General features: G+C 39.8%; 1 long non-coding RNA gene across 2 annotated transcripts; it reads right to left on the minus strand.

Annotated features, from left to right (window-relative positions):
* Positions 1-10,677: 10,677 nt before the first annotated feature.
* On the minus strand, positions 10,678-18,020 carry LOC141581134 (uncharacterized). Of its 2 annotated transcripts, none has more exons than XR_012513687.1 (4): positions 17,911-18,020; positions 15,705-15,862; positions 14,464-14,616; positions 10,678-11,593 (listed from the first exon to the last, which is right to left on the minus strand). It is a non-coding gene; the product is annotated as an uncharacterized LOC141581134 (long non-coding RNA). The 2 variants fall into 2 exon arrangements; XR_012513682.1 differs by having other exon boundaries at positions 17,837-18,020.
* Positions 18,021-23,231: the final 5,211 nt, after the last annotated feature.

Here is a 23,231-nt window from a genome sequence, read left to right on the forward strand (position 1 = left end):
GAGGTCACATTCGAGAGCCCAGGAGCCAAACTGAAAGGAGGAAATCCTACCTCTCATTTTTCTTTAGGGGAAGATTTTCAAATCAATTCAGTAAATACTTGTTGCATGCTTATTATATTGCACATACTAGATGCTGGAGACTAGAGGAAGGGAGTAGATACAGAAATACAAAGATGAGCGTTCCAGCCATGGAGAAGGCGAGGCTTGGGTAGAAGAAAGCTCTATTCCCACAAATCACTGTATAGGATACAATATGGGAATAGAAAAGAGATTTAAAGTGCTGCAGAATAGGCAGTGAAATTATTCTCCACGAAAGGATGGAGGAAAACTACAGGGAGTGGTGGCACTTCTGATGGGCCTTGAAATGTGGCTGGGATTCGGTTATTAGAGATCAGAGCTTGGGTGTCAGGGGAAGATCACTAAGGCCACAAAGACCAGGAGTCAGAAACAGGTAGGATGATAAATGCTAAGCACAGAGTGGTGACCCAGCCGCTGACTATGGGTGTGCGTACGGGCATATGCGCGCAGGTGTGTGTGTGCTGGTGGGGAGAGAAGAAGGGCTGTGAGAGAGGTGATGGGTATGGTGGCGGTTGATTGTGGGCCAAGACGGTGGTTATCATCTCAGTCAGATTGCCAGAGGATTTTCCAAATATTTTATTTTCTGAGAAAATTCAGGAATGACTTAGAGGCGTCAAGAAGAAAAATATCCCTTGTAACCGTATTCTATGTTCTGAATGTTTATTCTCTCCCACCTGCCCCCAATTCATATGTTGAGACCCTAACCCACAAGATGATGGTATTAGGAGGTGGGGCCTTTGGAAGGTGATTAGGACCTGAGGGTGGAGCCCTGATGAATGGGATCAGTGCTATTAAATGATCCCCGTCCACTCTGTGATGACATAATGAGAAGGCCCAATTTATGAGCCAGGAAAAAGGCCCTCACCAGACAGTAGATTTGCTGGTGGCTTGGTCTTGGACTTCCCAGCCTCCAGAATAGTGAGAGACAAATTTCTTTTTTTTTTTTTTTTTTTGAGATGGAACCTCACTTTGTCTGGGGTGCAGTGGTACCATCTTGGCTCACTGCAACCTCCATTTCCTGCATTCAGGTAATTCTCCTGCCTCAGCCTCCCAAGTAGCTGAGATTACAAGTGTGCACCACCATGTGCAGCTAATTTTTATATTTTTAGTAGAGATGGGGTTTCACCATGTTGGCCAGGCTGGTCTCAAACTCCTGACCTCAGGTGATCTGCCTGTCTTGGCCTCCCAAAGAGCTGGGATTACAGGTATGAGCCACCGAACCCAGTTGACAAATTTCTGTTATGTAGACGTCACCTGGTCTATGGTGTGTTAAAGTAGCCCAGACTAAGACATCCCATCCGCCTTGACATACACTGCCACTGATCTTCAGAGGTGTTTCCTGCTTATTTCTGTTTTATGAAGTTAAGAAAAACAAGTAAGATATTATATACATGTTCTGAATATTTTCCTTATTATAAATGTGTATATGTTGTAAACATAAATTTGCATATGTATAGCTTTGTATAAATTCCCTTATGTATGTTCTTACAATTCAATCAGCATAATTTTAATGGCTCTATCATATCCCAGAATTCACATATATTTTCCCCTGTTTTAGGGCAGCCTGTTGATATAGTACTGCCATTCAGCATTAAATTTTTATAAAGGAATTTTATTTTACGTTGTCTAACCCTTGTTTCATAATACATCACAATTATACCCCAATTTACTCCTTTTCCTTACTGGAAATCCAAGCCACCTGACTCAAACTCATGGCAGCAGGGGCCCTGATGCCTCTTGGACCACAGCCAGCTCCCTTAAGGACATCAGACTCACCTATGGGCACTCTCTCCCTTGCCCCTGCATTTACAGGGTCCACTCTTAAATATCTCCTTTCACTTCTGTGACACTGCCAATCAACCTAACAAATCTAATTGCAGTCTGTGGGGTCTCAGGTAGCACGCTCATCCCTGCCCTACATCTGTCTTTGGTGGCTGTCACACGGGCCCTTCCTGGACAGGCACTGCTTCTCTGCCCATCACAGACTTCATGGCCAAAACCACGCTGCTGCCCAGCTGATGCTCTGTGAAGAAACCTATCCATCTTCACCAGACTTTCCATCTTCCACCCACCACGAAAGCACATGCAAACCTGAAGTCTTCTCCCTGTTCCTGTATCCTTTGTCATCATTATTAACAACCAGAATATTCCATCCTTTATTTACTTCTTATTGGCTCATATAATGGCAGTTATTTCAGATCTTTTACTCTCCTTAATTTCAGTTTCCACCCCTGCTCGACTCACCCCTAGCAGCTTATCTTACCTTCTCTTAGGAAGATTGAAGACACCTAGAAAATCCCTGTCTGTATTTTTCCTTATCTTTTAATAAATCCCCACTTCAGTGCTCCCCTTCTGCTTCACAAAATGCCATATTAAATATAAAAGTGCCAAAATACATAAAAAGCAAAGCAAATGGCACATTTTCAGAATGTAAATAATTAATTAATAGGTTAAAAAAAATCCCAAAACTGTGTTCTGCTTTTAACAAATCAAAAATACCCTGCTCACTTCAGTAAGAATATGAGTTTAATTTCCATACTTACGCTAATTACTCTCACTTTGCAATATTGAGAACCTTTTAAAAACTGGTTATAAAAGAAATATGTTTATTTAAAAAATGGAAAAGTACACAAATAACACAAGGGAGAAAATAACCCATAGAACGACACAGTCAATAGTGTTATGCAGGATATAGATTATCTAGGATCAAACACTGGCCATCCAATGTATTAGTTGAACGATCTTAGGTAACTTAATCGCTCTTTGCTCTGGGTTTCCCACTGTCAAAATAGAGATCAAAATAGTTCAACCTGTGAATGATTTTGATGAGTGAATAAAATAATTATATAAAGTTTTTATTACATTCCTTGGCACCTAGTAAACTTCAGTGTTCATTTTTCTTTCTTCCAAACTTCATGTACATATATTACGTGTCATATGCATATGTAATATTTACAAAACTGGGGTCACATTGCATTTAACCGGCTGCAGCCTGCTTTTTAACTTAACATTATCTTGTCAGCACTTCCCTGGGCCATTCTGCATTCTTTGAACACATAGTTTTTAATGCCCGAATAGCATTCTGTTCTATGGATTTACTATAATTTACTTAACTAAATCCCTATTGTTGCTTAATTAGGCAGTGGCAATTTTTTGCTATTATAAATAGCATTGCAATGAACATCCTTGCACATAATTCTTTGTTTGCTTCTCTGATAATTTCCTTGGGATAAATTCCAAGTACTGTAATTATTAAGTCAAAGGATAAGAACATTTGTAAGAATCTTGATCTATGTGGTCAATCTGCTCTCCAGAAAGTTTGCCCTCATTTATATTCTCTGCTTCCAGATGGGAGAGAGTTTTTGTTTCACCAGACCTTGGCCACTGGTGGATAATGTACAAGAGCTTGTTTTGGAAACTGCTGGTTTCTTAGACGAAGGTGACCTTACAGCACTTTTCACTGGTGGATTTTGGTTGCATGAGTGACTTTTGGGTGATGTTGGAAGAGTAAACCTGAAGAGCAGATTTCCCTTAGATGGCTACTCCCAGAGCACAGAAATGAACTTGAAAGTCTCCAAGATACAAATATGAAAGGTGAAATGCAGCTCTCAACAATCATTTTATAGACAAATATTATACTTCCTTGAAAATATTTATAAAAATAATGCCTTTTATTTAAGGTAATTAATCCAGAGTCCTTGACCACCCAGTCTCATTCAGCAGCCTCATCTGTCCTGTAATGTGGGTGATGACAGTGTGTCCGCAGAAAGGGAAAGGGGTCTACATCTTTTTCCACGCCAAGACCTTCTTCTAATCTCTTTCACGGTGGTGGGGTACCAACTCTGGGCACTGACTATTGGGTGCTTGTAAGGGCTTACTCTTGACATTTGAAGAGGGATCAAAGGGAGGCTTTTTTTTTTTTTTTTTCTCAACCTAAAATACACTGCTTCCCAAGAGTCAGTGGTAGAGACAGAGGTTGGTTATAGGATCAGATGAGAAAACAGAGTTCAGGAATGCTGACCCTCCAGCCGAAGATGCTGGACTTATCCAGATGCTCTGACTCATATTGCTGAGTCTCTTTCACTACTTACTCTTTAGCTAGTAAGGTCAATGTAATAAGTTACATCCATCACTGCAATGGTGCACTTCCTACGCATACATATCTTAATTGTGTATGTATGTGTTTAAGCTGTGGAGATTTTTTGTTTGAAAGAATGTGTGCTGTTTAGAGAAGAGGGGGCGTGTCCTTGCTTGTGTGAGATGGAGATTGTAGTTTGTGTTGCATCCAGGCGGGTGGACTGAGGAGGGTAAAAAGACAGTCTTTCATTCTGCCTGTAAGTGTGATGGCAATTAACATGTTTGTCTGTAAAAACAAGAAGTAGTCTCTGTGCTATGGAGAACTGATTAGAGCCCTGCATGCTCAGAGTAAAAAGCAGATGGGGTGGGGGTGGGGGGGTGGTCGGTATTAGTGAGCTCTGCAAACACTTGTGCAGGGCCAGACAGCTGAGAACAGACTGGAATAGAAAGCAAATCATTCCAATGGTGAGAGTCCACGAGACCATCCATAACTGAGCTACCGAGAAAGAAAAAAGCAGAACTGATGTAAACAGAGCTCAGTAAGAGTTTGCTCTAGTAAAATGGTGGTTTCAAATCAGATTTACCTGGTTCTCCTCATAGCTTGATTAACTGGTTTATCGCTTCGTTTTTGGTTAGAAGTTTGAGTTTGTTCAGTCTACGTATTTCTTTCTTTCTTTTTTTTTTTTTTTAAAGGCCCTGGTTTGATATTGTCCTCTATACTGTTAGGGATTCATTTTAACTTAGATCCTTTGCTGATGAGCATGCTGACTTGTAAAGCATAATAGCTGGTGTTTTCATATCACACTGTCATCATTTAGGTGTAAGGGGTGACGAGATTAAGACTGCAGTTTTTAAAGTTTTTGGTAGCTTTGTTCAGCAAATCCTCTAGAAGTTGTGATACTTTGCCAGACACAGTCTTTGATTGTGGTTTAGACTCGGCTTTGATTCACTGGCTGCTTGGGATAATCGTCTCTGTTAGTGCAGAGTGTATCACTGAGTCAGATGAGAGCCCAGCACGGAGATGGCTCTGTCACTACAATCATCTAGTAAGTCATTCCAAGTTGGGACTTAGGACTCTGATAGGACTCTGATTTCCTCTCCCAGGCTTGAATGTGTGCTTTTGGCACATGAATCCTTCTTGATTCTTATCTTAGTCTGTAAATAGCATAGAAATTGCACATGGAAAAATGGAACAAATCATACTTTCTTTCAAAGGGCAAATTAAACATTCCATAGAATAAGGAGAGAGTTGTTAGCGAGGGGAAAAAAAAAATGCAACCTTGCTAGCTCCAGTGTGAAAAAAGAACAGAATAAATTGGACTCAAACGCAACCTTAAAGAACGTTTTGAGCATTTGCACTTTTTTTCTTTAACCACCCTCTTAGCCCTCCTGCCAAATATCAAATCCTAAGTTTTCCAAAGGTTTGAAAATATTCCCATTAATTTTTTTCTTCATAGCCCTGTATTTACCAGGGCTTGAAATGGAAATACTGAAACCTAGTAATGAAGGGCACTATAGAATTCCCAGTCTGTCGGAGGCCAAGTGCTCCTGGCAAAATGCTCAGGAAGTCCTGTTCCTACCACGCTACAGTGCAGTTTTCAGTTACAGGCTGTTTTGAAAATTCAGGTAAATTAAGAATAAGCAGTTTACCTAAAATATGAAGGGAGCTATTTCTTTGACTCAATAAATAAATAAATTATGAAACTCACTTCCTGAAAGGGGAGAGAGGATGAATCCGCTGGGAGAATGACCTGGAATGATAAGATTCTGCCCTGTCTTCTGGAGGAGACACTGGGCATGTCAACTCTTCGTTGGACAGAGTTCAGCAACGCACATGGATTGTCACTTATTTCTGGAATTGTGAAATGCAGCATCTCTTATTCCCTCCATATTGCCTTCAAGAGGCAGTTGTCACGTGAGCACCTCGAGGACGATGGCGGGGGTGGGGGTGGGGGTGGGGGTGGGGGTGGGATCCTGATTCATTCAATTACAATTGTTCAAGGGAGGAACGGACAAATTTAAACAAGGGCAAAAAGTGAGTAGAAAGTCCGTGAGAACAAGGGCAAGACGTGGCATGAGAGCTACTGGCTCTGGCTCTGAAAAGGCTGCAGACAGGGAGGCCTGTCCTGCCCTCATTTGCACAGTTGGTGAGTGGCCTGTTAGGACTAGAATCCGGATGCTGCTTCCAATACTGCTTCTGTTCGCCAACCTTGCCAGCCCAAGGTGTGACCACCTCCATCATGTCACATCCTGGCCCCTAATTTTAAATTCATCCCCTCTCCTGGTTCAGTTTTTCATTTATAACTGTGGCACCACTCAAGTGTCGACTCTGCCCCTTTTCTGTCTCATGGCGGACGTGCACATTTCTTTAGCTTCCTCACTCTGTACCTCTAGGCAGAGTATCTTCACCCATCGGTCGTATCTCTCTCTGGGAGGGCCATCCCTGTTCCTTCCATAGAGAGATACCTTCAGCTGGACTCTCAATCCCATCCTCTTCCAGCCCTCAAGGGTTAGGGTTCTGTTCCTTCCCTCGTGATGCTGGGACCGAGACATTCTCGTGGTAGGCTGTAACCCTGTGATGTGCCAAGGCTGCTCCAGCCTCCATCCTCTGCCTGGACAGCCCTGCTAGGGCTTCCCTCTTCTTTTGCTTATCTATTGTCATTCATCGACATTTGCTCTTAATAGATTAAAATAGCCAATTTTAGGAGTGGTAAAAGCTCATTTTAGAAAATATGAGAAAACAGGCCAGGTGTGGTGGGTCACGCCTGTAATCCTAGCTCTTTGAGAGGCCAAGGTGGGAGGATCACCTGAGGTCAGGACCTCGAGAGCAGCCTGGCCAATGTGGTGAGACCTTCGTCTCTACTAAAAGTACAAAACATGAGCCAGGTATGGTGGTGTGTACCTGTAATTCCAGCTACTCGGGAGGTTGTGGCAAGAGAATCACTTGAATCCGGGAGGCGGAGGTTGCAGTGAACTGAGATCATGCTACTATACTCCAGCCTGGGCCACAGAATGAGACTCTGTTCCCCCCCCCCCAAAAAAAAAGAAAGAAAAGAAAATACGAGACAACAAGTCATGCAATAAAGCAGAAATCACTATAGTTCTATATGTAACTTAGGCTACTTTACCCCCTACAGGTTTTTAAAAAACAAAACGTCCTATAGAATTTAAAAATTTTTCCTTGATTGATTTTAAAAGTATTTTCTTGGTAGAATATTTAAAATATATAGAAAGGTCCAAAAGAAAACAATTCCTAAAGTTTCACCATATATTTCAATTTATTTGCTTAGGACTTTTTTTTTTTTCCATGCATATCTAAAGGGTGTACTTTTGACGTGATTTTTGGGAGTACCTGGCACAGGAATAGTCACAGCTTCTACACGGAAGAGCATGTAAAGGGGTAGTTTAGCAGTAGATAACAGCTGCCCCTGGGTGCCTTAGTGACCACTAAGCACTAAGGTCTTTATTGATTAAAAGAAAACAATCCTAAATGGTTTAGGCATTCCTCCAAAGGTGCACTAAAACATTACTCAAGTTTTTGGCAATAAAAATATCATAATGCCAAGAATACCCTATTATTTTATTTACCGATTTCTTGGAAGAAAAAAATGCATTTTTAATGTAATAATCCTCGTAGTGTCTCAATTGTGTGATAAACTTAGCTGGAACAGGAGGCTGCCATTTATGAGACTGAGAGGCAGTTTCGTTTCCTGGTTAAAAGCAGGATGCCCCTGTCTTGATGGCTCAGCTCCGCAACTTACTCCCTGTAACTTATCAGCTGGTGATAGTATGAATTCTTATCTTCTCTGTCTTCATAATTATCTTAGCAAGAAGCTGGGTGAATCAATGCTAACAGCCACTACTAGCCAAATGCCTGACAGCTCTTTCTCCTTTCAGAATCCTCCCAGGCTTCCCCAACCTGCACCCACCCTCCCAGGAGTAAAATTAATTTTTTCATTTTTTGTATTCTCATGGAGTATGTACTCAAGTCTATCATAATATTTATTGAAATGTGTACTCTATTTGTTAAATGTTCATCATCCCTCACTTCCCTCTTGCCAATACTGTAAGCCTATGAGCTTATTACGTATGGAGACTTAAAAAAATCTGTCATGAGAGCCTAGCCCAGGCCTAGTGGGTACTTAATACAAATGCCTGTCAGATGCATAAATATTGTACTCTGAAACTGATTTTCAAAGCTAAATGCGTGGCCTCCTACTTATTTCTACTGAATTTTACCTTTTGGGCCTCAACATCCCAGTGGTGTTTAATTTTACTTGGTTAGAAGATACAACCCAAAAAAATCAAAACAGAGCATAACAACACTGTGCATCAGCAGAATGCAGCGACACAACTTAATTGAAGGAGGTGCGGTGGAAGTCACAAAAGCAATAATGGCCAAATAACGAGGAAGATGTTACTTATTATTACACTGTATTCATGTTTCAGACATGAGCAAACTGAGGCTCAGAAATTGCATGATGAAGGGCAACACAGATTTACTGGCAGAAATAAGACTACAACATGTTATACAGGGGAGATGATAGCTGTCCTTGAAATACAGTGGTACATATGGGATGTTAGACAAGGCAGCCCTGGTGGAGAAGGTGTCTCTCTCTGAGCCTTGTAGGGAATGGACTGGACAATAGAGATTCCAGGGTAGAGAGCCATAGACAATGAGGCCCTCACGGCGCAAACACCAAAACAGAGTAAGGCACTCCAGGGTGACCGGATGTGCGGCAGAGTAGCACACAGCCATTCTTCCCGTGTAACTTGTAATTCCTTTTCCTCCAAAAGGCAGCAACTAGCTCATGAGTCAGAGCAGCTTGTCGTTTTACTCGCTTTTCCTGCAAAGCCTATCGCCTTCTTAGTTTACCTCCAAATTCAGAGGGACCAGAATACAGTTTGAAGGAATAATAGATATGATAAAAAAAAAAAAAAAAAACAGTCGAAAAAGAAATTGGGTTGTCCATAGATCCTATGGTCTGATTTTAATAACTCATAATACCCTTAAAATACTAACTCATAATCCAGTTAATGTGCAGAAACATGAAGCATCACTTAAACTAATTTTAAAAGATCCGGGAAAATATTACACATTAAGTTATTTACTTTGAAGGCGTTTAGCATAGTAGATATGATAGAAACTCTTGACTTCTTCAATGAGAGAGAATATGGGAAGACAAAGGCTTTATTAAGAGTGTAACGATACTCATTATCAGAACAGTGTCAAAGTTAGTATAATAAAAGGAATTTGGAGGAATTGAAGATTGTAAATGAAAAAACTTTTAAGGCTTGTGTTCGAGAATTGTGCATGCTGTGTGTTTTTGGCATGCTTTAAATTCTTGAGCCACAGTCTGCTGTAAAAATTCTGCAAACTTGTTAAGCCTTTTGCATCCCTAATCAGTTTCTAAGTGTTATCAACTAATAAAATACATTCCATAACAAACATTTGGTAAATATTTAGCATAATTATTAATTGTACTTACCTCAAGGTTTTATATTCTTTTTCTTCCACTTCTAAAAAAGCATACTATAGATTTCAGTAGAAGTTGGCAGCCACACAGATGTTGAAGTGTGAATTTTGGATGTTTGCAGGTTGTAAATATGTGGAATTTTGATCGTGAATGGGAATTTAACATTACAACCTTACATGGTTGGAAAGATTCTGCAATAGCAACAATTTCACATTTGCATAAACAGCTTTATTATAGTTGGAGTAATATATAGAAAGAACACAAATTACTCTGACCAGAGTTAAACCTATAAAGCAATCACATTTGAATGAAGATTTTACTTAAAATCATAGACTCATCAACTCTAAAGTGTTTTTATCTTTCACAAGAGACAAATTTAGCCTGTTATGAATAAAATCCCTTAATATCTGCATTTTCTGGCTGGCATATGTATACTGCCTCAGTGGAACTTTAAAATAAAATCATACATATGAAAAAATTAAAAAGAGGCAAGCAACTAAAGTATTAGACCAAAAAACATCTAGTTTTTTACATCAAATAGTAAAATAATTGTCAAAAGTGTTTGCTTTAATTGAATTTTAAACCCTAGAATCTTTTTCGGCTCTTGATTTCACTGTAAGAGTACAGAGAGTACAGAAACAACTAGAACCTTTTGAAATCTACCCTTCTCTTACCTTTTGTTGATGTTAGTACCATCTCTGTCACTTCGTTCAGTGGAGGTATAGTTTTGATCATGCAATTTTACAGGTATTTTGTTAAAAGATTCAGGAAGTTAGGTATCTACATTCCAAATGCAGCAAACTACAAGTTGTTCTTGATTAATCAGAATGCTTTATGACACATCTTTTCAAGCCTCAGGTTGAAACAATTTGTATGTCCCCATCAAAGGTGTGATATTCAATTGAAGAATTATGCAAGTTAGTTCTGCATTTCAGATAAATGTTGGATTAATTATTTGGCTCCTAGGAAACTTCACTCAGGCATGTCTTAGCTGCATATTGTTTGAAAATAAAAAGCAATTAAACGGAGAAATACAAATATAGTATTGCATGATATTGCTATTTTTATTGTAACTCTAAGTCAGTTTTATATAGCAAAACTCCAAACTTCAGTTGAGGAAGCATTTATAGTTTTTAGCTGGTTATTAACTCCATCTCTTAAAAATATTAATTTGTAAATTTGAAGGGAATGAAACAAAATTGTCTAATCATTTGAAAGTTGATAAGACTATTTAAAAGAAAAGCACTCATATACGGAATGTTATTTCTCTAGTCTCATTCACATTGATGTTAACTTGTCAAGGCTCTTCTCATTTCTGTATATTTTAGCCACTCTTAAAACACTGAATAGAGTTTTGCTGCCTTAAATTCAGAAGCAGAGTGTTAATTCAGGATAGAGAGCAGTAAAAATGTGAAAGTCTTTGTATTTCTCTCCTGACAAATCAATGGCTTGTACAGATACAAGGGAAATAAATGCATTTTACCAGTTAGAGTTCTTAAAAAAAAAAAAAAGGGATGAGGAAAGATGAAGGGAATACTACTAATATTTTTGCAAACATTAGCTGGAGATTGGAGTATGTCTCAGCTGATTTTAGTCTTTAAATTTGAAAACTAAATGAAAGCTGCAATTTAATAATAATAGGTAGCATTTATGGAAAGGTTTCTGTAGGTTCTCACTTTTTTACACCTATAATCTCATCAGATTTTTTATGCACAACCCTATGAGGAAGGAACAAATATTACCCCCATTTTACAGGTTGGTTAACCTGGGAAGAGATAAGTTATGGAAGCTGTCAATGGTTATACTGCAAGCATTTTGACCCCAGGCAGTCTGCCTCTAGAGTACACACTCAATTTGCTTGCCCTTCTGTAGTTGAAATTTGTATGACTGCATCTTGTTTTCAGCCCCAAGCAAAGGGCATGGCAAGTAATTTTGAACATCATTCATTTCTTGTAGATGATCTGAAAAGAAAGATAAGGGAAAAGAAAGAATTTAAAATCACGTGGGATTCCAGTATCCAGTGACAATGATGGTGTACCTTTTGCAGTGTGTATGTCAAGGTTTTCAATACTTCGGGACATACCCACACATTTGGGTACATTTGCCCACCCCTTAGCTTTTCTCAGGAGAATAATATTCATTGACCAATCCATCAGTCGATCCCTGTTGCTTCTCATGCTGGAGTGGACTCCATGAAGTAGCCAGGACAAGAAGCAGCTCAATAGCAAATCAAAGTGTGCAAATGTCTGCACGTGTGTGTGTGTGTGTGTGTGTGTGTGTGTGTTTCGCCCAACTGTTGCTTGGTACCCTAGAGTGTACTACATAGAATTGCCCTGATAAGAAGCAGCTCAATAGCAAAGCAAAGTCTGCGAATGTCTGCCTTCGTGTGTGTGTGTGTGTGTGTGTGTGTGTGTGTGTGCCTAAATTGTTGCTGATCTTCTTCTTTGCCCATACTAATGTAATATTCGAGACATTTCTTTCTCCACAAGCTGTTATAGGGCAGTCTCATGACTCCATTTTATTAATGGTTGCTTTAGAGGCTGACTGCTTAGAGCCTGGAGGTATTCTCAAGGGAATTTCAGATAAATTTTGGATGCCAAGTAACACACATTTAACCCAGATGATCTTATATACACTTTCCAAAATTTGTTCTGACCCCTGCCTGCTCCTGCTTCTTTCTCTTCCTATGGCGCTTCTTAGGACTTGATTTCCAGTTAGCTGCCTTCCAGCTACATTGTGGGATTGCCTTTTCTGGCCTTCCTGAGATTGGGTGACTGATTCTAGCCAACGAGGTGCAACATTCAATCACTGGTACAAGACACTCTAGAGGACTGTGGCTCCCACAAATTTGAGTCAGGTGTGTAATTTTAAAGTTTCTAGTAGCACATTAAAAATGTTAAAGAAACAGGTGAAGTTCATTTTAATAATATATCTTCTTTAACATAAGATATTTAAAATAGAATTTCAACATGAAATCCACATACAATTATCGAGATATTTTATCTTCTTTTTTAATTACTATTTTTATTTGGACAAAGTCTTTGCAATCAGGTATATATTTAGCACTTATAGTAATATCAATTCACCCAAGCCGCATTTCTAGTACTCAATAGAAACATGGAGCAAGTGGCTACTAAGTTGGAGAGGCCAGCTCTGGAGTGCTCTTTGATTCTGCTGCAGTGTAGCCAAGTTTGAGGTGGTGACTGATCTATTTTTGTGCCACAGAGTGAGGGAATGCAGGGCCGAACTCCCTACTGCCAAGAAGGACCTGGGATACGATGAGCTTTCAACATTGGTTGCTATAAGCCTCTAAAAAAGTTTTGTGTTTTTGTTATATTACAGCGTACTCTATCCAATCCTGCCTGATATTTCTTTCTTTCTTCAAAATGGGACCACTCACTGTCTATTGTTTTTCGCCTGTTTTTGCATCTAACACTTTTAAAATATCCTTCTATTTGTTATACTTTCCTCTCCATCACAGCATCTTTTCTATCAGCTACATAACATTGCATGGTATGCGCATGTCATAGTGAATTTAACCAATTGCTCCACTGTTGCTCACTTAGAATTGTTCCCATTTACTCAGTTTAATGATGCTGTAATATTTATCTTTATAGTCAACTCTTAGGGTACGATAATAATAATGATAATGATTTTTTTTTTTTTACCAAAAATTCCCAGAGATCAAGTGGTTGGGATAAAGGTACAGCACTTTTTATAGCGTATGATAGTTATTCCTGGTTGTTTCTTGAGAAAGTATCAATGTATTCATTTACCACCTGATGTATGGCACAGAGTATTAGTATGTCTATTATTTAAATTAAATACTTTTTCATATGTGAGTTAGACAATTGTATTTATTATTTCGCTAATTGCTTGTTCATTCCAACTGTCTTTTCTTACTGACTTGTTTGCCTTTCTTATTGATTTGTAATAATTCTGCCTGTGTGTATGCTATTAAATTTTTGCTGTCATAAGTGTATGCTCTTCATTTGTCAGTTTTTCATTTTTGAGATTTAATTTAAAAGAACACACGACTGTATATGACTTTGAACATGCTTTTAGATATAACTTGTTTTTAAAAATGAAAATTTTGATTCTTCAGAAGTAAATGTGGATACAAAAGCATTGGTTATTGCATGTAAAATATTCAATTTTATTTAAAAATACAGTACAAATAAAGACTACTCCGCTTAGGTCCAAACTGAAGCATTACCGAACATTTTTAGTTAATCATTACTTGTTCTTTCATCCTCCTAGAAAGCTACCTGTGAAATCTTCCTGCATTACAGAACAGGATATGCATTATACATCCTAAATGAGACATCCCATTTTTTTCATATGAAATATCTTCCCTAAGTTGTGTATTTGCTTTCCACACAGAAAACATGTAACACCCAATCAATATTTCTAGAAGAATTTTAGACTAACTCAAACTAAGTATATGTTATGGTTTGTTACACCAACATTACTTCTGATGATAATTTAAATTAAAAAATGAGAGTTAATTCTCCTTTTCCACTTGGCCATTTTGGTCCAGTGACTCGTGAATTCTTTCTAAAGATTCCCTTGGTTGTAATTTGCTTGGTGGTCCCTGATTCTTGTTATCATTCTATGCTTGCAACATCTGCTTGTTGTTTCTGGAAAAGTGTATTGTGAACTACAAGCTTGTGCTATTTCTTAGCACTTGTATGTCATTCTTAACACACACAAGATGATTTGCATTCATTTGTAATCATTGTTCTTTGCAAAATACTCGTAAGAAGGTTATTATAATAACCACCATTTTGCCCATGGGGAAACTGAGACCCAGGAAGGTTAAGTGACTTACCCAAAGGCATACAGTGAATTGATGGCAGAGCTGGAATTGCAGGAGAGCATCCTTGGAGGTTGCCTATTGTTCAGCAGACTCAGCAACAAGGCCTGTCAGCGCTGTGTTCTTTCTTCCAAGCATCACGTTTTCTTATTCCTTCACTCCACAATTCTTTAAGAACACGTGACATGCTGATAATACAAGGTTAGAATAATAATATCTTTTCTTCTATTTTTTCCTTCTCTTGCTTAAACGTATTAATCCAACAACTTGAAAATAGGTCGGTAACAGAGAAATCATTCACGCTTTTTACATGGAAAACAATTGAATGGCATCATTGAAGAATCCAAAAGTGTATCTTGTCTTTTCCCTTAGGGGATGGGAAATGCACTCAAGTGAAAAGGAAAACTATGTATTTTTGTACACTCACTTATGTTTACATAATAGGAGGTGAAGAAGAAATATTAATAGTATCACAAATAACTGCTGTGATTTCAAAGTCTTTGTAATTGTTCAGAGAGACTAAACAGTGTACAATGCAGTCTGTAGGGATATTAATTCCACGTGATCCTTCAAATTTATTTTGGCAGTACAATTTTTTTAACCACTCCAGGTACTGTAAAACTGTTACACAGTATGAAACTATATTAATTAAACTGTTGAAATAATAGGTTATTAGTGGAAAAAGATTTTCCTGCTTTAAATAATCAAAGAACAGAATGAATTATTCTTTGCAATATTTTCTTAAAATACAGACTAGCATTGTTTTCAAGATAAGATTTTGGGGGCAGTTTGGGAATTTTGCATGTTTGTATGTTTCTATATTGATTTGTGGATGTCAAAATCAATACTGTATTCAGAAAGAATAATATACTATGACCTAGAAATTCCTATCTCCTTCTTCTCCCATGCTTCCATTTTCCATTTTAACAAAATTCTGTGTTTGTCTATTTAGAATAAGGTTTGTAGCTAGTTTCCCTACATTTAAAAATATCCTTTTAGCTTTTCTTTTATGTAAATGATTTAAAAATGTGACTTTAATAGGGATCTTTGGAAAGAACATGAAATATATGAACAGAATTATTGTTCAACTTAATTTAGGGCCCGAATTTAGAACATATACCATGTTCTTTTTGCCTCCAAATGGTTTTTTAGTAACCCTCTGCTCCAAGAAGTTATCAGTTCTTATCCACCCTCAGGAAGCAAGTCATGTGTATTAAAATGTGATCAGATTAAGAGAGAAACCTAATCTGACTTACCTTAGAAGTAAGTTTTCTTTTCTCCAGTTTTCAGGAATAACACTTCAATAAGTATTTATCTGATTTTTTGGTTTTGTATAAAGAGTATTTAGTCACATTGCTTCCTGGAGAGACTACTCATATCTGTATTTTCTTTCTCCTTATTCCCAGTGTGCTTCCTACCTCAGGAAAATTGGAGATAAGAAGAACTCACCCTCTTTTAGGCAATGGTAAGCTTCAGATTTCAGAGAATAACAAAAAAGGAAAACCAATCAAACAAAATATCCTTCAGATTACTCCTAAGTCAAGTGGCTCATGCCTTTTATATGAAAGTATAACCTTCCTCTCTCCCATCATCTCCTCTCTGCCTCTCTAGCCACCCCTTTGGATTATTTATAGTTCCCTCCTCTTCTCTACCTACCCCACCTGTTTTGTTCGTTTGTTTGTTTTTTTGTGGCTACCTCCTCTGTACCCAACAAAGAAGGAAGCCTAAGAGACCTTGTCATTTGGGGGCAGGAGTGTTCCACTGTCTCTGGGAGGGTGGAGGGAATCAGTTTGAACAAGTAACATCACTGGCCTGTGTATTCTCTGCTCACTCCCTGTCGCTGAGGCTGGGGACCAGTCAACCACCTTAACTCTTGTACCTTGTACCTTGGAGCTGTGGAAATCAAACTGTCCAGCTATAGTGGGGTGGGGGAGACCAGGAAGGCAGGCATTACAAACACTGGCTTTCCCTCTCTCTCTCTCTTTCTTTTTCTTTCTTTTTTTTTTTTTTTTTTTGAGACAGAGTCTCACTCTGTCACCAGATGCCAGGCTGGAGTGCAGTAGCGTGACCTCGGCTTACTGCAACCTTCACCTCCTGGCTTCAAGCAATTCTCCTGCCTCAGCCTCCAGAGTAGCTAGGACTACAGGCACACACCACCATGCCCGGTCACCAAGCTGACCAGGCTGATCTTGAACCCCTGACCTCGTCATCCACCCACCGTGGCCTCCCAAAGCTCTGGGATTACAGTCATGAGCCACCGCGCCCGGCTCCTCTCATTTTTAACAGCATAGCTTGGGCCGTGTACGAGGCCTTGTGTGATATGATTTGGAAATCTTAAAGAGGATAAGGGACTTCGGGAAGCCTTCAAATGCTCAGCATCCAGCAGAGTGTGTTCTTGCTTCGGGTAGTAGTAAATCACCCACACCCTCATCCCATGTCCTGTGTTCAGCTCTTTGTCCTCTGCATGATCATAATCTGACCTCCAAAATAATTAAGACAAAGAGAAATTCCTTCAGCCTTAGCACGTGCAAACACAATTTCAGAGGGAAATAGTTACCGTGTCTAGCAATCAACTATTTGGGCTCATTTAATTGAAATTTATGCGTTTGGGGAGAACATGACTGGCTAAAGACTTTAGCAGCCCCAAGCCTGCAATAGACGGTAACTCCTGAATCACCCTCTGAAAACCAGATATCTGGCTACATTTATTGTTATTTTGGCTAACTTTCTTTAACATACATTTTTTTTTTCTAGTTAAAACTTCATTGAAAACCTCATGTAAGAGTCCCTCTCTCTCCAGCCCTCCTTCTCCCTCTATTTCTCTGTTCCCTGGAGGAAAAAAAAAAAAAAAAAGAGCATATTGACGCTAAATAAAAACCAGAAAGAGCAACCTTATGTCATTTATTTCTCTGAAATTGAAAAAAAAAATCATTTTTTTCCCTTAGAAAACTGTTCTGATTTAAAATAAAAACACTTCAAAAGGTATTTTGCATTATATGTATGTCTTCCGTGAGAAACAACACCCACATCTAGTGATTTTCTCATCTTGTCCCTGTCTGACAAGATCTGTACTAAAATATATTAAAAAAGAAAAAAAGATAAAGAAGAAAGAAAAAGGGTGGGGGGGGTGAAGGAAAAGCTGACTGAGAGCAGCAGAAATCTCTCCCCCAGCCGGGGGCCTCTCCTTTCTCTCCGGGGCAAGGGTGGGGACCTCGGCCCGGGCTTCCTGAGGCTCCGGATCTGAGCCCCCGCCACCTTCTGACTCTGGGGCCCCCTGGGTTCCCCGGCTTCAGCTCCCACCCCATTCATTCCGCTCGACCTGGGAGCCGGGCTCAGCTTCCCTCCTGGAATTCACCCCAGGACCCTGCTATTGTCCCTGTCGTCTGACCTCTGCTACGCTAAGTTCCAACAAGGTGATCGGGAAAAGGCGCCACTCGCTCCCTGGCGGGCTCCTCGACTCGCCTTTTCGCGCCCTCGGCGGCGGCTCTTTTCTCCAGGGGGGACCACCAAGCGCTCGGCTTTGCACGGCCAATTTATGGCGCTGTCAGGGGCTCGGGCGCCGCGCCCATTGTGCGGGACGCCGCGCCTGACCCCGCCGCCAGCGCCGTGTAGCCCGATTGTTCCCTCATTAGGGCGGCCGGGAGCGGCGGAAAGGCTCGCTGCCCTTTCCCACAATCGCCGATAATGTGCGGCCGCAGGCTTGTCACAGGCGCGGGCGAGGAGAAATGGAGAGGATGTGCCACCGAGTGGGGCGCAAGGGACATGGCATTCCCACGCGAGGAAGGGGGAGGAAGCAGCTACGCAAATCCCCAGACCCAACTCCAGACCCTGCGCAGCCTGGAGTAGTCTTTGCTGGGGTTTTGGTGGCGACTGTCAAGACCCATAGGAAATATGCTGGGGGAAGACTCCATAGCGCCCTACAAAGAACTAAATCAACGCTAGAGCCCACGAGTTCGAGGCTGCAGTGGGCTGGGATCGCGCCACTGCACTCAGGCCTGGGATACATTTTTAAGACCCTGTCTCAAAAATAAACAACAACAGCAATAACAAAAACCAAACCAACACAGACACAAACACCCCTAAATCAGGAGTTGCAAAGATCCAGCAGCCAGCGAACTTAGGCACAGGAGAGCTCTGGGCACAGGGGCCAGAAGTGCCCGGGTGCGAGCGGAGCTGAGCGGTGCCCTGCCAGGAAGAGCCCGGTCTGCGGCCGCTGGGAGAGGAGGAAGGAAGCGGGCGGGGCTGCGAAGCTGGCCTAGGGCGATCCGCACTTGCACAGGCTCCCTTCAGGAGCAGGAGCCATCCGCAGTGCAGCAATCTCTTTCCCAGCCTGGCTTCTAGAAGGAGCCAGTTGATCTTTTTCCCTTTCGTGTTGTTTGCCCCCGTGTGCCTGTTGCTGCCGCTCTTAGTGAAAATGCCTCCCAGAGAGGTGAGGGAGCCTGAACGCCACACGTCCAAGCCCTCACTTTTCCTTCTGGCCAGCAAAGTGAGGACACTGCCCAGACAGCGCTTCTCTCTTCCCCTCCTCCTCCGGCCTGCTGCGTTGAAAGGGCCTTCTCTAAAACTGCAAATAAAGAGCACAGCCTCAGAGAAACCGGGCAAAGGCTCAAGGGGAAGGCACAGAAAGAACCATCTCTGTCCTGGCGCTTAGATGTATACGAAAAGCGACGCTCAGATTCTTAGGTCTGTGAAATGCTATTTGAGTTGAGACACAATACCCGCCTACAGGGCATGCATAGAAAGTGATTTTACGTGGCAATAACTTAGGGTAATTCTCTTTATTTTATAAACATCATTAACTCCTCTTATGAGATGATGCAAAAATATTCAACGTTTCTTTTACACTTTCTCAAAAAAGTGAATTCTGGGGCTAAGGCCTTAAGCAACCACATTTATTAGCAGGTGATTCAAACTTGCACACCCAAAGAGAAACTTCAAGAAGTTTCAGGGATACTATGCACAGACTTCTAACTTTAAAACTCTTCTTCAAACAGTGCTTTTGAATTGAAAATGTGTTTATTCCCTTAACAGAATATGAAGCTAGTCTTGAATAGAAAAGAAAGCTTATATTTCGATATATGACTTGCATAAAATATGTTGAAAGACCAATTATCTATATTTCAACCACATTGAAAAAATTCTAAGTACTCCAGAATTTCAGATTATTCTTAAAATGAACTAAAGATATTTTCATAATTGAAAAATAATATGAATTAAGCTTTTTTTAAAAAGCCCAAGTCTCATCTTTTGGATGCATGTTGTTCTACTATTTTGTCCAAAGCTTTCTTGACAGGGTAAAAAGGGTTTTAGGTTCTTGTGTTTAATATTATAACAAGTCCTAGGGCACAAGTTGTATTAGTTTATAAAATCCATTGCCAAGGTGAATTTGGTTGTGTCAGTTTTCTTTCTTGTTTTTAGAGGATGGCTTTCTATTGACTGTTAACCTTGAAATCAAACCTGTAAAGCTTTTTATTTAAAACAAAATAGTGATCTTAATTTGAGGTACATTGTGGGTAGTCTTGAAGTTTGTGATGGCTGGTTTATGGTGGTGGCGAGTGTTTCTTTGTAACTTTTACTTTTCTCTGAGTCTTTAAATTTCACTGTTCTGGTAGTTCTGAGCTAGTATATCTGCACTTGATCTGGGCCCAAACATATTTTGATTGTAAATAAAAAGTCTTCTTTTATGAGGATGTTCACTTCACAGCTTGAGCAGTGTAATTTTTATACAGGTCTCAGCAATCAATAAAAAAGCCACAGGAGGAATGATTTATCTTGTTGGTTACAGAGACTGTCACCGAGAGAAATTGTAAAAGATCAATTTACACAACCTGGTGTGAGAATGTTATTGATATAACACGGTTGATCGGTTTCTGGTTGTCTGTGCGCAAGCACTGCGGAGGGAGCACCACCACCACTCGCCAAGGTCTTAATAGACTCTGCGCTCCATAAAGTGGACACCGAGCCAGTGACGGCAGAGATGGCCCGGCGGGCGCCCACCGGCATTGGCTGCGCTCCGATTACTTCGTTAAGCAGTGTCATGCTTCTTCTCTCTCTCTGTTTTTTACAAAATTTTCCCTCCTACTGTGAGAACTGTTCATTTGGAGACTCCCTGTCTTAATTACAAAGAGCCCTTTTAACCATAGGTCACAGGACTTGGCTCTCTTGACAGGAAATAGGGAAACAAGCTACCTTCCTGGAAAAAAAAAAATTCAGACTTCCACTTCTCAAATTAGTTAAATGAAGCTTGTAGGCGGTTGGGAGTTGAGCCTTATGACAGTTGGCTAATTGCAGTTGGTACATTAACTATGTTTTAACCAGAGCTGTTTGGGATGTAAGGAGATTAAAAAAGTAAAGCAAGCCTAGGCACTTCCAACGAAAAACCCTTAAAATAACCACAAAGTTAATATTGGTTTTACTTGCTATAGATATTACAATACGAAATGGATTCCTGTATCTTTAACATTGTAATTAAGTAAATTTACAAACATTAACATTTTTTTTCGATGATACTAAAGCTACTTTAAATCCTAAGAAGGCCTCTCTCCCTCTTTCTCACTCTCTCTGCTCTTTCTTTTTTGATTCCACCTTCAAAATGTCCTCTGTCTGCATTTTTATATTAAATAGACTCTGCAAAGTCTATCTAGTGAATATCTGGTTCCAAGTCTGTGTACACCATTCTCAAATATAAAACTTTTCAAATGAAGATAAACGTTTGGTTGAATTGGTTTATTTTCTGATTTGATTCTTTAATGTTATTATAGAAGATGGAATATCATTTACAGTATAACAAAACAAAACAAAACTCCAGTGGTTTTCTTATTGGAAGCCTACTATAATAGCAAGCAGAAATAAAGCAACCAAGATTTAGAAACATATCGTAGTGCTTTTGTGTATTTAACTTATTATTTAGACTAACATAATGTCAGAATGATAATTATAATGTAGCCTGAGTTATAAGAATATAAAAGAATAAAAAGTCTGAGAAGAAAAACTTCCAGTGTAGACTTTCAGTTATGATTTTAGTAATATTTTTTCATGTTGGTTGGCTTTCTAACAGATTCCACATTTCTGTGTGTGTGCGTGTACATGTGTGCTCGTGTGTGTGTGCACGTGTGCCAAGTTTTTCATATTTAAACCCTGTTGTTGCCATTTTCATTTCCTTGGGAAACATACACGCGTACACAAACACACACATATCTTTTACTTGGAAAGTGGATGAATCCCGTGCTTTCTGAACACCTACTCACAAGGTAAGAATCAACTAGTTTTATGCATGCTATTAGATTGAATTTTAATTGCTAAATGTCCAATTAGTATTTATTTGCTTTTGTTTACAGAAGAGTGAATAAATGTGATTTTGCTTTCATATTTCTGTATATTAAAATTCCCTAATAGCTCTTATTGTCTTTTCATTAGCTAAAATTAGTCCTCAAATCTCTCACCACATTCATTATAAACTGAACACAAACAAAAGACTGCTCACAAAATATGCTTTCCTTTCATTTTCCCCCTACCCAAGCTCTTTCATGGCATGTAGATATTCCTATCTTAATATCAATGGTGCCTGTAATCTGGCATCAGACAACTTTGTGCTTATTTCCCCTTCAGGGCTTTAACTGAATCAGCACTCACGTTATGTAGCTGGGAAGGATGCTACAACTCTAGTGGGAGCAATGCTCCCTCCAGATCAGAGAAATGACTCCTCATTTTTTTTCCACATCTGGAGAAGACAAACTCGCTCTCATCTTCAACTCATGTCTTTTTCTCCCCGCCTAAATGCAGTTTCCATTCCTGCCAATCTCCTGATGGCCGCGGGCCCTATGATGGTCTAGTACTGACTGTTCTCTGCCCCAGTCCTCCTCCCAACTCCACCCTCCTAACCAGATCAGCCCCTCCCCAGCATCCTACAGATCCAAGTTAAAATGCAATTTCCTGCTTTTGATAAGTAGACACTATCCAGCCAGAACAAAACAGAACACTCTGATACAATTGTCTCATGGCCAAAGGCGAGGGCAACTCCCACCCTCCAAGTCTCCCCTCATTTAATCCAAGCAGGAAATGCAATTTCTGATTTTTTATTCCTGAAATTTTTTTTAACATTTTTTTTTTTAAACCATACTCTCCAGGAACATATTGACAGGGTCTGCACATGCAAATCATCGAGAGATCCGAGGCCAAGATCCTAATTACAGGAACATTTCCAATAATCCCACCCACCCTATCAATGCAAACATTTATAGATACTTCTGATCTTGAATTCACAAATTATCAGAAGTACCCTACTTCAAAGCTTCAAAACGTGTTTTCATACCAGACGTCATAGTCTACCAGAGTGTACCTTATTTTGGGAGAGTGCCAAACTACTTAGAAATATGGCCAAATGACTTTCCGTGGGAGCTAGCTGGCTGCATTCTCTCTCCTGAAAACTAGCAGCTCCTATTCAGTAATCATTAACCTTATTTGTTTGTCTCTGCTTTTCTTGAAGTAGCTAAAATACATATAGTTATGAATAAAGCTCTCTAGGTGGTTTCATAGTGTATACAGTAGGCAGAAGGAAGGGAGCTAAGTAAATTAATTAACCAACATGTCCCTCCCATGTGTAAAGCACTCTAATCACCCCCAAAGGAGTAACAGAGGAATGGAAGACATGGACTTTCACTGGAAGGAGCTCATAAATTAATTGGTTGGCAAGAAATTGTGCTCAAGAGTAAGAGTAAATTTGAAATTGGATGAACCGACTATACATTTTTCAGGAGAGTACTGATGTCAAAAATAGAAATAAC

This window comes from Saimiri boliviensis, chromosome 1 (genome assembly GCF_048565385.1).
Source record: "Saimiri boliviensis isolate mSaiBol1 chromosome 1, mSaiBol1.pri, whole genome shotgun sequence".
In the NCBI taxonomy this organism is placed as follows: Eukaryota; Metazoa; Chordata; class Mammalia; order Primates; family Cebidae; genus Saimiri; species Saimiri boliviensis.